Below are 15,016 nucleotides of genomic sequence, written 5' to 3' on the forward strand. Positions count from 1 at the left end.
GGGAAGCAAGTTTTCTTCCAGGACAACCTTGTACGTGGCTTGATTCATGTGTCCTTCACAAAGACAAATCTGCCCGATTGCAGCATTGCTGAAGCACCCCCAGATCATCAATTTTCAGCTTTGTCCAACACCTGGTCGTCTAATGGTTATATGGAGACCTGGAGAGGCCTACAAGCCACAGTGTCTCGCACCCACTGTGAAATTTGGTGGAGGATCGGTGATGATCTGGGGTTAAGGCTGGAATCGGGCAGATTTCTCTCTGTGAAGGCAAACACTTAATTTTCCAGAGCTGTATGTGGTATAAACTATTTCAAATAAACTACACATTAACATCACATAAAAACAAAACGCGGCATTTTACATGTTTATTAAACACTCTCCTCCGGTCTAAGTGGGCACTTTTGGCCAGAATAAGCCGTAAAATGGACCAGACTTAATGGCACAGTCAAAAGTCTGGCTACACAAAACTATATGAAGGCTAGCTTACTGAAACTGGTGGGGGATGTTTTGTCAGTAATACTTCAAGCAACTTTGATCAACATGCAGAAGGTTGTACAGCACCTTGTGTTACACCACCAGACTTTAGAAAATCTTTGACATCAGCCAAAGAGAAACACATTACAGCAGCTGCCCAACCTGAGGCGATTTGGAGTCAGTGGGCAAAGTTGAAATCCACTAAAGTGGAAGGTATAATAGTTTTTTTTTTTTTTTTTATGATCAGTCATAATTATAAGACATATTTCCTCTGTATCACAGCTTTAAATTGCCCAGATAATCCATTTAATGTTAATTCGAAGCTACATGTACCTCCTACTAAACAATGATTTCCTTCAGCCCCTCAGAATGCAGTGCTTGTATCCCGAGTTGCCTGACTGTCGTGTGCCAACCTGTGTGGCATAAGAATGGAGAATTCCAGTTGCCAGGTAGGAGCAGTATCTAGTGGCAGCAGTCCTTCACTGCAGCATCCTGCCTACATGTCTTTCCAATAATTGCTTAACTGAAAGAGGAGCATTCAGTATACTAAATTTTTTTATCTGACAGTGTAAGTTAACATCAGCATGGACTACTAAAGGTGATCGACAACTGATTTTTAGATTGCATCCAAGCGCCTGTTTACACCTAGTCACTTCATGTGTTTTTACGGATCGGATAGTTATGATTTGTTAAAACGGTTCCATTTACACTTTGCCACATAATTTCCAAAATTTCCCATATGTGTCTCCGCAAAGCGGCTATAAATCCGATCTTCAATTCCCGTGCCATGTGCAAATTTAACGGAGTTCATGCCAGTGAAAGTAACAGCTATAAGAACTGCATTTTATTTATCATCAGTTAATTTCAAGATTAAAGAGCGCAATATGAGAGAGAGCCGCATTAGCAGTGGTAAGATCATTTAGTCTCACTACTTTTAATGAAGATGACTGTGTTTTGAGCATCTGTGACTTACTTTGTTTCATTTGTGGCAGTTTGGGTGTTGGCTTGCTGAAGAGATACACAGCAATTTATCTGTGGTAATGCATGTTGCGGTAGCGCAATCATATCTGTAACATGTCATATAGCCTATAACACGCTCTCACACGTTTTTTTTATTTTTTTTAAATTGGTGGAGCAAAATCTACATAAGTAGTTTCAACAACCAGATGCATTTACACTTGTCCAGTTTCGTCTGGAATGCGTCTCAGACCACCTCCTGAAGTGGTTTGAGCGATCGGATTTAAATCCATCTCGAAAGCGTTTCGGAGGGCATTTACACCTGGTCTTTTCACGATCGAATAGCTATCCGATCTGAGAAAACGCATGACGTGAGGTCAGCTTTGCTTTTAAAAGTCTTTATAGGCGCCATATGTCTTAACATGTGGCGGGTGGGCATGTGCTGACAGGACATGCAAGGTTATTGATTGAAAAGTCTGGTAATCTGTGCGGTGGGTTTCTCATGACATTGAAGCTGTCCTTGACGAGACAGCTAAATGGAAACAAATTGAAATTCCTGCTCCTTTAACACAGCGCTTATCACCTGAGACCATGGGACACCGTGTCCTGATGTATACGTCTCGCCCTCCATTTATCATAGATGCAGTCTCTCTCAAACTCTTCTCACGTTCACATACCTATTACTTCTTATAGCGATAACCTGTTCTCAAGTCGGAGCGAGTTATTGATATAGTTTTGGCAAATAGAAGTGATATAGTATAATCACATTTGTTGGACTGTCTATCCGTCATCTTTTATGCTGTAGAAGATCGATCTTGGTCTCTTATGTTCTCAGAGGTTGACGGCTGAGGTAGATAAGCATTTGGCAAGAACTGCCGGCACAAAGCACGAATGAAACCTCCACAATATGAAATTAAATGAACAAGTGCTGCCATGACAGATGATATTTCCCTTGAGCATCAGTTCAGTGACTGGTCTGATGAATGCACAACTTGGGTTAATGGAGTTCTTCGAGAAAGTTTAAGAGGAGCCCGTTTGTGACATCCCATCATTTACAACACTAAGGTTAAATAAGCAACCACTTACCCCATTCTTTCTGACAAATCTCCCATCACCCTCACAATTTATCTTCACATCGTCACGTCTCGTACGCAAGTTCTTTCATTACCAACAAAAGCAAATCCATCTTGCCATTAAACACCCCTTATGTGGATTACATGAACATGAAACATCGGTTAGATCCATGTTTATCATCTCTGGTTGCAAGACTTGTATTCATTTGAGCATAAGTGTCATTAATGATTTCAGGTATAGCATTCATGCATGTGTAATTAACAAGCTTTTTCATTAAGCTCAGCTCAACAGTAACTCAGTTGGCCAGTACTGTATATCACTGTCTAATCTGCATAACTAATTAAGGTTACCAAAAATGATAGTCTTTTTTTTCATGTGGATGCCATCAAAGCAAAGTGTAAGAGGTACTGTTGTGCCCAGTTTGTTGAGAAACAAGACTCTGTAAATGTATGTGTGACTATGTACCCCATGCAGGGACAGCAAGGAACAGAAAGTAGTCAGTCCTGCTGAGATTAGAACCTGACCTCTTATTTTTGCTGTCTCTATCAACCTTTCTCTTCCACTCTCAATTTTCTTGCCATATGCCTCAGTAAACTCGAGTAAAGGAAGACAAAATTGCAGGACCATCTACTCACATTTTGGCATGTCATGATGCATCCATCTACAAACGCACACAACTCTTTGGAACAAACCACTGTGTGTCTACTGGCGTGTCTACTTTGCCGTGTCTATATACCTGCTGTGTCTACTTTGACTTTGTCACATATGTCTCCTGAAAAGCTTTGGCTGTCAGGTCACAGTGTGTCCTACTCACGCCATCTGTATTGAAGGTCACATAGTTGTTTCTTCTAAAAAAAAAGTCTGAGAGTTGTTGAGTCAGTTGTTGATTTTGCTGTGGCAAATTATCCTTTTGTTTTTTCATGTACAATAATGATTAAAAAAAAACACTAAAAAAACTTCTATTTAAAGTCACAATGTAAGTGACGTACATTCGCTTAAACAGATTCAACATAACATAAAAAAAATCTAGGGCAGAGACATGGTCGTATCCATCTGTTGTTGATTGGATGGAGGGAAATCGGAAAGCTTGAAGTCCATCATGGGCGGGGTTTACGCTGACTAAATGACTTCTGGCATACATCATCAGAGAGAAGTCTGTCATTTCACAGGAAAATCTTCCGGTCATGACATTCTGTTCAAAAAATTATGAAGAAAAAAATACAAATAAACTTATGCATGGATTAATTGTTCACAATTAGATCATTAAGATGCATTTAGAAAATAGACTTGAATTGAATTGAATTTCCATTTCTTGCATTAACATCAGCTTTAAAGAAATGCTCAAGTTAAATAGCCTACAACTTAAGCTCTTTCACCAATGCAGTGTGCTGTCAAAAACCAAAGACTATGATTTTTAACCATTCCTCGTGTCATAAAAATGAAACAGCTTCACAGTAATGTACTTAAAAATGAATCCCCAGCAGGCAAATATGCACAGCCACAAATAAACATTTTAAAAAGGCAGCTGTAACACTAGTTTCAACATTTCTCTGTGTGGCCCATAAAATAACAGATTTATTTTAAAGCACTAAAATAAAGCACTTATTACATGTGACAAGCTCCACCAGAATTTTGTCAGTAATGCACAGTGTTTCCACCTACAAAAGTTATTTCTGAAGCTTCACATTTCTGCATTTAAACCCTATAGGTTTGCTAAGCTTCTATCAAAAGTGCTGTTAACATGTTTTTCATCCATGTATACAAACTAAGGGACAAGTCAAAATTCTTTTAAATCAACGGCAAGACAAAGATGTTATCGCTAGATTTAAAGTTGCATTTAACCTAAAAAAAACACTACTTAAATCCCTCAAGTTGCTTATTTGATAGAAAATAAGATCAAAAACACAAAAAGTAACGAAACAAGCTTAGCTCTCCCCATCATGACAGTTAATTTACAAAATTGCCATTGCAATACAGAAAATAGAGAAGACTCATCTGAGATTGTCGAGTGTGATTCAATCATGGAAGGGTAGCGTGGAGTTCAGCGTGGCATTAATCTCTCGCAGTCTTGTATTTTCTTCATTAGATAATCTTTGTGCCTGCCTCTCTTTTATAAATCATTACATTAGCCAATAATAGGACTGGCCTGGCTTCCCGCTGAAGAGTGCAGCCCGTTAGGCGAGTGGATAATGAGTGTTTTTACATGGGGCTGGGTGGACATGTTTTAGGGAAAGTCTCATTTTAGTCTCGGCATGACACAGCATGTGCAGACAGCACCGCAAGTGCTTCAAACGGTACATCCTTCAGGGGATCCCCAAATTCGTCAGCCGCTTAAACGAGCAAGAGACAAACAAAGAGGAGACGAAACCGAGAGAAGCAGAGCGTGAGGTCTGTTGATGTGACTTTATCGCGGCAAGATCTGTGCCTTGGGCCTGTTGTAGCATATTATTATTCCAGCAATTGGGTTGCAGCAAGCTTGCAAACAATTTAGTTTTCCGTCAAAAAAAGCACTGACTTGACTTCACAACTGACCACAGGAAGCAAAATCAGACTGCTTAGATGAAAGGTTAAAAAGGAGACAGCGACATGCGGCAGGGCAAGAATCTAAAATACGAACCCTTTTTAATCTTTTCTTGAGTTAAATGTGGACAGTCATGTGCAGTATTTTACACTAGAAGCCCAACAGCACACAGAGGGAATAAGCATGGTAAATCTTCTTGGAGACGGGCTATGACGGGCAGCAGACTTGGTTGCCATAGCGACAGCAAGGATGTTTGCATGAGAGAAGGATCATGGCAGGGATTTAGAAAGAAGCGGCCAGTGTGCGCACCTTGCTCCTGTTATGATAAGAACTATTTAAGACTTCAAGCAACAGTTCAGCCAATAATGACATTTTTATCATTATCATCATGTCACTAGAAATCATTGTGTCACTTTTTTTCTATATAAAGCCCAACTGTCCAAAAACACCCAAAAATCAACATGGATATACAGAATTGGTATTATATTATGTTATATGTAGAGTAAAAAATATATATATATATTCCTTTAAGACTGAAGAGTCAAAATAGAGGTCAGGGGCCGTATTCACAAAAAGTTTCCTCTTACGACTCAAAGAAAAGCTGAGCTGAGCTGAGACCAACTTTTACTAAGGAACAAAAAGAAGTCTTAAGCTAAGAGCAAGGGTGGGGTTGACCTTGTTGCTATGGATGATGTCAACACGCTGACTAACTATGCACACAGTGATTGGCTGATGGTAGAGGAGTCTCTGTCAGTGATTTAATCATATAAATATTGTAGAATGAGGTATCATGTTGCCATATCCAAATAAATATTTTAAAATAAATGTGTTGCCATAATTAAATAAAGGTTTTAACATGAAAATGTTGCCATATTCAAATAAAGATTTTAAAATGTAGGCTAATTGTCACCAATTAAACAAGTATATGTTCAGCCAATTGTCAGCCTCTTACATGTCTGCATCTCGAGAGAGCACGTTCAAATCTAAACTGCTCGAGAGGAGTTACTAGGTGAGTCCGTTGTGTATGTATATATACATATACACATATACACAGTCATCTCACCTAGTTACCGCGACAGTTTTCTGCATCCCTCTGCCACCCTGACTTGGCTGGTTCTTATTTCTAGCCAGGGATACGGGGAAATACTCTGGGTTTGAGCTAAATTCCGAGCTTGGAGCCCTCGATCCCCACGGACAGCACACCAAATACGCTTATTTTACTCATTTACTCCATTCGATCATTTGTAAGTGGGAACTTGTGAAAACAACTGCCACAGGTAATCGGACATTACTTTCTTATTTATTTATTAATAAAGATTTATTTTTGGAGTTTTTGCCTTTTTATTATGATAGGACAGCGAGTAGACAGAAAGCGAAGTGGAAGAAAGAAAGGGGGACGGGATCGAAAAAGTCCATGAGTCGGAACTTGAGTGTTTTATTCTCCATCATTCAATGCATTTTACCTGTACATATATGAACCTTTATGTTATGTCATTGCAGATTAAAATCTATAAATCTAAATATTTATTGCATTTATGAAGAAAAGGCTCAGCACCCAAGACCCCCTATCGCCGAGCCTCAATGGTGTACAGTGTCTGGGTGGTTTGCTGAGGCTGATTGCAGGCAACAGCCATTTTAGGATTGTTTGTTTGGTCTTAGTGACTTAGGAGTCCTCTTGACTACCCCTAACTTTTTGCAGATTTAGGAGCTGGTTTTAGCGCAAGAATACTTTTTGAAATACTCTTAGAGCAAAAATGTAGGAGTTCTAAAATTAGTACTGACACGCCCATTATTTTTAAGAGTTTTTCCTAAATCGGCAAATTAGGAGCTACTTTTAGCCTTAAGATGTATTGTGACTATGGCCCCAGATATATATTGTTCTCTCTCCCCATCACAAGGTGCTCAAACTCAATCAGAGTGCCCATGTGGAGCCTGGTAGGTGGGTAGGTGGGGGGGGGGATCCACCATTGTAATAATAGACAGTGGGATCTGTTCAATATAAGGGCAAACACAATAACTAGTCAGCAATAGAGGAAAACTATGGCTCCTTCAATAACACGCACCCACGCACACATTTTTGTTTGACTCATGTTTCTGATTACAGTTAAAGAGAGAGTTTAACTGTAGTGTTTCCTGCATTATTTTTCTAAATCTCTTGCACCACTGCAAAATAAATTATATTGTACTAGAGTTGTGAGCTTCTGAATTGAATGTGATGAGATAAAAAGACTGCATACTATGAAATAGTAAGACAACATGTCTTCACTGACTGAGCTCAAAAACAATCATGCAGTGCTAGTCCATTTCACAAACAAATGAGCCATTTCTTTTAATGATTCAGCCAAAGAGTCGCAAAATATTTCAGTTTATTGAAGTTTTCACTGAACTAACAATTTAAAATTTTACATTGATTTACTCTCACTCTTGACAAACTATAATAAAGACCGTCTTAATTATATCAGTATAATTGCTTGGTATACATTTTGTTTGTGTGATAACGTACATAAATATACACATTTTACACATTATTTTAATTAACCTAAAAATATCAAAATGTGTGTGAAAAATTACACATTTTGATCATCCAAATTTCTTCATTTGCTTCATGCAGTTTGCTTTGGGAGACAGAATACCACATAATATTCACATCTGCTCCTAGACTCAACTGTGGTCAGGGAATGCATCATGGGATACTGTCATTTTCACCTGATGCCACATGAGCGGCGGGGTAAACTGTAGCACAGTGGTATTTTTTCTAGCTCTCGTCTTTCCTCCCTTATTAGATTCATAAAACATTCAAAATGTCCTCCAGTCCACCTTTGTGGCAGAGTCTGCCCTTTAGTAATAATTAATTCCTAACACCTTCAAGCAGTGGTGTGGGAGTAGGGGGTGTCAGTGTGGTGCTACAGTGCACGACTTGGGCGTCTATTTAGCTATGGCTTTATATGTAATAACGTCTGACATGTGAAATATAGAGTGCTAAAATCAGTTACTGCTTGAAGGATGTCCTCTTGTAGCATGAATACCGGAATATAAAAAGGTTGTGGGGAGAACTTTCTCAAGGGAGAAAGGAAAATAATATCCTTTTAACTACCAGTACCAACACACACAATTTTTCCCAAACATGTAATATCTGAGATCTTGGGGCGAGAAATATTCTGAGCTATATTTGCGAATTAAACGGATTAAGATGGTGACATGGAATTAAAGAGAAATAGTGCATTATGATTTGTAGATTTTCCTTCCATTTCTGGGTGGTGACACCAGGTCCAGTTTTTACCCAAATGAAATGCTGATGCTTCTGTGAAAGCATTCAATTATTCATAATTGTCACTAGTGCACATTCATGCTGAATTGTTGTGGCTTAAATTGAAGTGTGACAAGCCACGCAGAAAGAGAATTTATAAAGCTCTTCTTGTCACATGTTTTAACATTCGTCAATAACATTCTTTCTGAATTAATTTTGTTAAATTTTGTTAATGGAAATTACCTAATTGTACATAGAGTGCTGCTCTGCTTTTTGGTTGTATCAAAATCATCAGCATTATAGAGTAAATCTCTATTGGCTGGGACAATTTGACTACAACAATCACATGACATTGTGTAGAAAAAAACGTACTTGAATTACTTCCATGTTACGTTTGTGGCCGAGCTACAAGCAATACCTTGAGGAGGATTTCTGTAAAGCCAAAATGCTTTTCCTCTCTGTTTTGATCAAGTCTGTATTGATCATGTAATCCTAGTACTATCAGTGTAGATCCACTACGATCAAGGCCATATCCCTCTAAAACCAGATAAAGGTAAGGTGGTGCTTGACCATAAGCATATATGTAAACAAAATGGGATTCTAAATTGAATGCGTTTGTATAGAGCAATAGGCAGCACAGAATGAGCATAGAGTTGATGTCAAAGAATGTGTTCTTGTGTTCAAAATGGCATCAGAAGGGAACAGACCATAGAGTCACGAGACACATTTTCAGTTCAAACTTGACACGTGTCTTAAAACCAGAGAAAGACTATATAAAACTGCACAAGATGACGCAGCGGTCCAATGTATCGGTCTAATGCATGTTTACAAAGACCACAAATGTGTAAAAAAGCTGAGGTTTGTAGGCCAGTAAAAGGCTTCTATTCAATTATATGGGACATGTATACTGACTTATGTCTACATAATGAAATCAATGGTTTCACTGTAAACCCTAATGTTGTCAATACAAAAGCAATCAAGTTATCATAACTTGCAATACCATGTTTTGGCATCATAAGATGTTTAATTGATTTATTTGGCAGCAAAACCACATTTGGTGAACTTGATAAAACAAGTTTTGTTAGGCACCATTACTCCATTAAATTGGGGAATGAGTTTCCTCACATTATTTGAGTAGACTCAACTTATTAGGGTTTACAGTGTACGACAACAATGTAACGTCTATGAATGTATTGTCATTTGGGAGCTTTTCTCTATGTGATTGTGATTAATTTGCTTAATTTATTAGCATATAAATGTAATTAATTTGATGACACTTTTTAATCAGTTGACAGCCCTAGTAAAATAATATAGATGCTAAGGAGACTGGGAAGGGTGCCATTGTTAAATCCACCACAGAAAACAACTGTGTTGTAGTCAATTGGTCTCAAGGTGAGGATTCGCCACTTGATTGCCCCCTTGTGCACCGATTAAAGTGAAGGACATTACATCACTTCCGCTAACTACGTGCATTTGTAACCGCCATAGCAACACAGGCGTAGCAAACGTTATGGAAAGAGATCTGCTCACCACCATCTGTGTGTGTATGTGTGCATGTGCCAAGGCTGTGTTATGGAGTCAGAAGGCTGGCTACATTCTCTAAGGACCTCTCCTCCGTTGCTTAGCAATATGTGGAACAGTGAGCAGCCCCAATAAGGCAATTGCATCTACTGTATTTCCCTAGCAGAAATACACAGAGATAAAAACAGAATTCAACTATTTAGCATTCACATGAGTAATATTTATGATACATTTTCCATGTTATGCAATATCAAAATATTTTTGTTAGTAAGACATTACTAACAAAGTAAGACAAATCTTAAAAGTTTTTGGCTGATATTATGAATTTACATGATCGTTTATATTACTGGTGGACTATGGATGTCACGTTTAAGAATAAGCACCGCATATTCATATGCTGTAATCTATGTGACTTTGCATACTGTGCAATACAATTACAGAATAAATAAATTTGTACAAGATCGTCAACCAATTAAAAGTATGTAAAAAAAATGTTTTTTTTTTAAATGTCTGTTAATGCTTGTACCTAAAAGAAAATCTAATAATAATACTAAAATAAATGTGTGTATACAAATTTAAAAAGTATAAAATGTGTATATAGACATTTTAAATGTGTATACATAGATTTCAAACAAGACTTTTAAAACAAGTCTATATTATATTAGGGCAAAGCACTTTGTCAACCCTACAATCTCATCGCTCTTCTACTGACCTTGAGAGAGTTCCTGTTCTCGGATACATCAAACGATATTTATTCACCAGCATTTCCCACAAGTCCTTGTTGCTTGTGATATGTATGACCCCTGCTGCTTGCCTGTACAAACACAGGCTTGTTTTTTGTTATCCATCTCAGTCACTGAGTGAAGAATTACTGCCTTACTGTTGGTGTGGGTCACAAAAAGACACTGCCAGCTTGAAAATGCTCAATCCAGTAGTCTAATGGATATAAATTACAACATCCTCATAGTCTAGATCTTGTCACTGGAAGTTCGATCGCATGAGATTCACCTTCAATTTTCCATGTTTGTAATATATTATTGGTTTTTAATTCTGTCCCAGTTACTCAAATCCACAGTGAGTGTCCTTTAGATAGTGTCTGTGCTTGCTGTGGTGTAACGCAACAATAACATATCGCTCCGTTATTACACACATTTATCATGGCTGCCCCAGACTCTTCATGGAGCATGTCAGTGATCCGTACACTTCCCTCGCCCAGGTATCTGCAGCCAAGCAGCCAGCTGTCCAAGGTCAAATCATAATAGAGCCGCTATTTTTATCTTCTGGCTGCTATTACTCCTAACAACAGCGTTTTGGCCTCTGCAGGCACGCACACATATGTACACACGCGCATGCATTTATTTCTCTACCTTCAATTTCAACACAAAAGGGAACGGCATTCACAAAAGCGAATGACAAAAAAAAATCAGCCAGGTGAATGATCCTCATCTCACAGGCTGACATTAAAGATTTCCACAGATGCCCTGCTGAGCATAAGAGACAGTACGAGGGATGGTTAACTCCACCTTTCGGCAGTACCGGGCTTGTATCTCACCTCATTAATGGATATTTAACAAGGCTGATAATGCACAACGTTGCCCTTGGCAACTGCAGGGGGCGTGACATATTTGGGCCAACATCTGCTATCCCATATTGCCCCAACAGGTACAATCTTTGTGCCGTGTTGCTGTGGTTGTCAGTAAACAGGGAAAAAGGAACTTCTCAAGCCAACAGATTCTCTTGAACAAAGATTATTATCGATGGGATGGGAGTCATAGCCATAGCTAACTTCCTTTGTGGACCAATTCATGTTCACAATTATGCATTACTACCATTATGAGTCATTACAAGGAAACCTCAAAATAAAAAGTTGTAATACAGAGTAATAATTTGTGTCCATGAGTGTTATTTTTTATAATAATTAAGTAAATACATATGCAAAATAAATGTAAAAAAAATTTTTTTTTACAAGCTTCCTGCCCACCATATTTTTATTTACTTTTTTATAATCTCAGATTTGGTGTGCAGACTCCTTGAAGACTCAATTGTTTTGAATGAATTTACCCAAAGAATCTAAATTTGGTGCATTATTATATATTATTATATTAATCGGAGAGTATAAGAACTCAACAAATCCAGAGCCAACTTTGTTCAAAAACTTTGTGAACAAAATATCTGTAAACTGAAAATATTGCTGTGATGGTTTGTTTATAATGGAAGTTTATAAGAATCACAGAGATAATCACAGCTCATGCACCTTAATGTGAAGTGGTGGTCAATTTTGATGATTTTTTTCAAGCTATGTTATCACTTAGCAACTGTTTTACTGCAGCTCCTCAAGCACTGATGTATTCCAGAGGAGGATCTGCACAGCTGAATTGGAAAAGCCCGAGGCTACAGCCGAGCAATCCCTGCTTCTCGCTCTCACTCGCGTGCATAGCAACCGCTGATCTGCCCAACACAGATATGAGGTAATGACAGGCCCATTTGTTGGTGTGGGCAACAGCTAGCCACAATGGCCCAAGTCCTTGATAACATAACTATAAGAGATTTTAGTGTGTTATAAAATCAAACAAATGCAAACAAAAGGAGACCTTGAGTTGACAGGGAAGCTTAAGTATGGTTTGATAACAATCTTGTGATTCAGAATGAGGGACAATGCAAGGCAAACCTACTTTCTCTTCGGCTGCTACTATAGGTTGAAGGAGACAGCATCTGTCTCTGAATATACGTTTGCAGTCGTGACTCCCAGAGCAGAACAAATAATGGTTCAAAGAACCTCTTTTACTCTGGGAATTATATGCCATTCTGGAATAATTTCCTCCACTATCCACTGACACAGATAAACCCATCACACATGAAGGGTAGAGGGAGAAAAGACGAAGAGAGTGTTTATCAGATACGGAGGACTGTGGTGGGATTAGTTTCCCTGGGATGAATACAGCTTCTCAGCTTCCATCTCCCCTCCCTTCCAACCTCAGCCGTCCATCCGTCCATCTGCACACACACTCCCACACACAAACCTACAAGAAAGAAAACACATCTCCGATCTCCAGCTACAAACAAATCATTCTCCCCTACTTGGATAAGCAGATCTCAACTAAGCGTGGCAGTAGATGATGGGTTTCTTACATGAACCATCCAACCAGTAAAATACCACCTTCCCTGGCCAGCCAGAAATAAGGAAACGGTGCCAAAAACCAGTGTTGGCGCGAAAACAAACGCCACGCTGTAGGGGCGGGCATTATGATGGCACGCTCTACTCTGATCCAGTATAGGTCTCTTTCAGAATCGCACCAAATACGAAACAAACCAGCAACATCCAAACACCTGCAACTTCAGAGAGGGAAATATGAATGCCTACCTGTATGTAGCTTGCTGTTATCTCCTGCTTCAGCTGGGAGGAAGTGAAGTACAGATCATATGCAGGAGAGAGGGAGTCACAGAGAGATGGAGAGGAGGAGTCTTGTCTGGTAGAGGTGGAGAGAGCGGGAGAGAGAGGGAGAGAGCTGCTGTTGTCGCTATTCTCTGCTGAGCCTGCAGGGAGTAGTGTGCATGGCAATGTGCTATCCCTGTTTGAAGCCAGAATGTGTATGCATCCAGTCCTGAATTAGAGAGAGGCAGGGAGAGAGAAAGAGACTCCTGGCTGTTTAACCATGCACCGTCACGAGGCACTTCCTTCGGAATCCCTCCAGTGAGAGTGGCAGAGCATCACTGAGTCCTTGGCTGCGATTGGCTATCGTGGATGATGATGCAGTCAGCAGGCGATGGTTCTGGCAACAGTCAACTAAGATGACCCTCTCAGCTAGTATTATCATCCTCACACATTAAGCAAAGGCTGGAGGCAGGGCAAGGACGAACAAAGACGTTTACAAAACCCTACTGGGAACGAGTTCATGTACTTTATGGGGTTGGAAGCTGGATGGTGTACATAGCAAGTCCCGGCATGGTGACTTGTAGATGTTCATGCGCACATGAAGACAAAGACGTCTCAGAGGAACATCTAGGTGTAGAGGTTGTGATTTCCCCAGAGAGAGCTCCATCAATAGCAAGGTTGGCTCACTGTTAGGAAAGTAAGGTGCTAATTAATGGGATGAATTCTGGGTAACGTGACCTCCCATCTTGAAGAGAGTTGCTTGTAGAGTGGCTATTATTTTGTCTGATGTTCATTAATTTCGAAATCGCCTGGATCTGGATGGCGGACATAGCTAATAATGGTTCCCAATGGATCGCCTGATGTCTCTTTTGTGGACCTCACTGTTTCTGTGCTCAGAGTTTGACAATTTCACAGTGCAATGCCTCCACTTATAAAGGCCAGCTTGTTGCATAAGAACAAAGATATAAAAAGTAAGAAGGGTAAATGACTCATCTCTTTTGTTGAAAATTAAATGTCAGACTGCTCGTGCTTGCAAGATGTGGTTGTGGAATGCAAAAATCAATTGTTAATTGAACAGTCCAAAAGTTATAAAGCTGCCTTATAAATAACCGTTTGACTTGGAGAGGTTTTAAATGTGAAACTTTAATAATTACCTTAATAATAAAAAAGGTAAACAGCATAAACTGATGTATAATCCAAATCTCAATTTCAAGAAACATGCCATTTTAGAGGAAACTCTCTTACTTTTTTAATTGAAATCATGCAGACTTTCTGAACTACTACAATAAAAATTAAACTACAGCCTTTATAGAGCTGTATTTGGATAACTGTACAGCATCTATTAATATGCACAAATCTGTTTTTGTTGAGTGCCATCGACGTCACACGCATCACACACATGACCAGCGTAGGCCAATAGTGAGCCTACATGCTGACGTACAACACAAAAGAGCTGCGCTGTGACACTACGTGAACTCACTCAGAGGCCAAAACAGAAGAAAATGAATAGTTGAACAGTCGTTATTTTTGTTTTTGTTTATGTGCACAATAAGTATTCTCTTCGCTTGATAAACGTATGGTTGAGCCACTGTAGTCACTTGGACTTTACTAACTTTCTGGGCCGGCAAGTTTCAATAACATAGAAGCCTATGGAGGATATCAGATTTAATCAAAAATATCTTAATTTGTATTCCGAAGATGAACGAAAGTCTTACGGGGTTGGAACAACATGAGGGTGAGTAATTACTGACAGAATTTTCATTTTTGGGTGAACTAACCCTTTAATGCTTTACCTGATGATCTTTCTCTTTACATGATATCCAAATTGACACTGTCTAACTCTCACATG

General features: G+C 39.1%; 1 protein-coding gene across 4 annotated transcripts in view; it reads right to left on the reverse strand.

Moving 5' to 3' along the window:
• syt1a (synaptotagmin Ia) overlaps positions 1-13,469 on the reverse strand; it is a 190,704-nt gene extending 177,235 nt beyond the window's left edge. For all 4 annotated transcript variants that reach the window (XM_084113055.1, XM_084113052.1, XM_084113054.1 and 1 more), the window contains exon 1: positions 13,156-13,469. The gene's annotated coding sequence lies outside the window, so the exon portion shown is untranslated. The remainder of the gene's footprint in view (positions 1-13,155) is intronic.
• Between the last annotated feature and the right edge of the window lie 1,547 nt (positions 13,470-15,016).

Source organism: Abramis brama (assembly GCF_963993115.1).
Source record: "Abramis brama genome assembly, chromosome: 4".
Taxonomy (NCBI): domain Eukaryota; kingdom Metazoa; phylum Chordata; class Actinopteri; order Cypriniformes; family Leuciscidae; genus Abramis; species Abramis brama.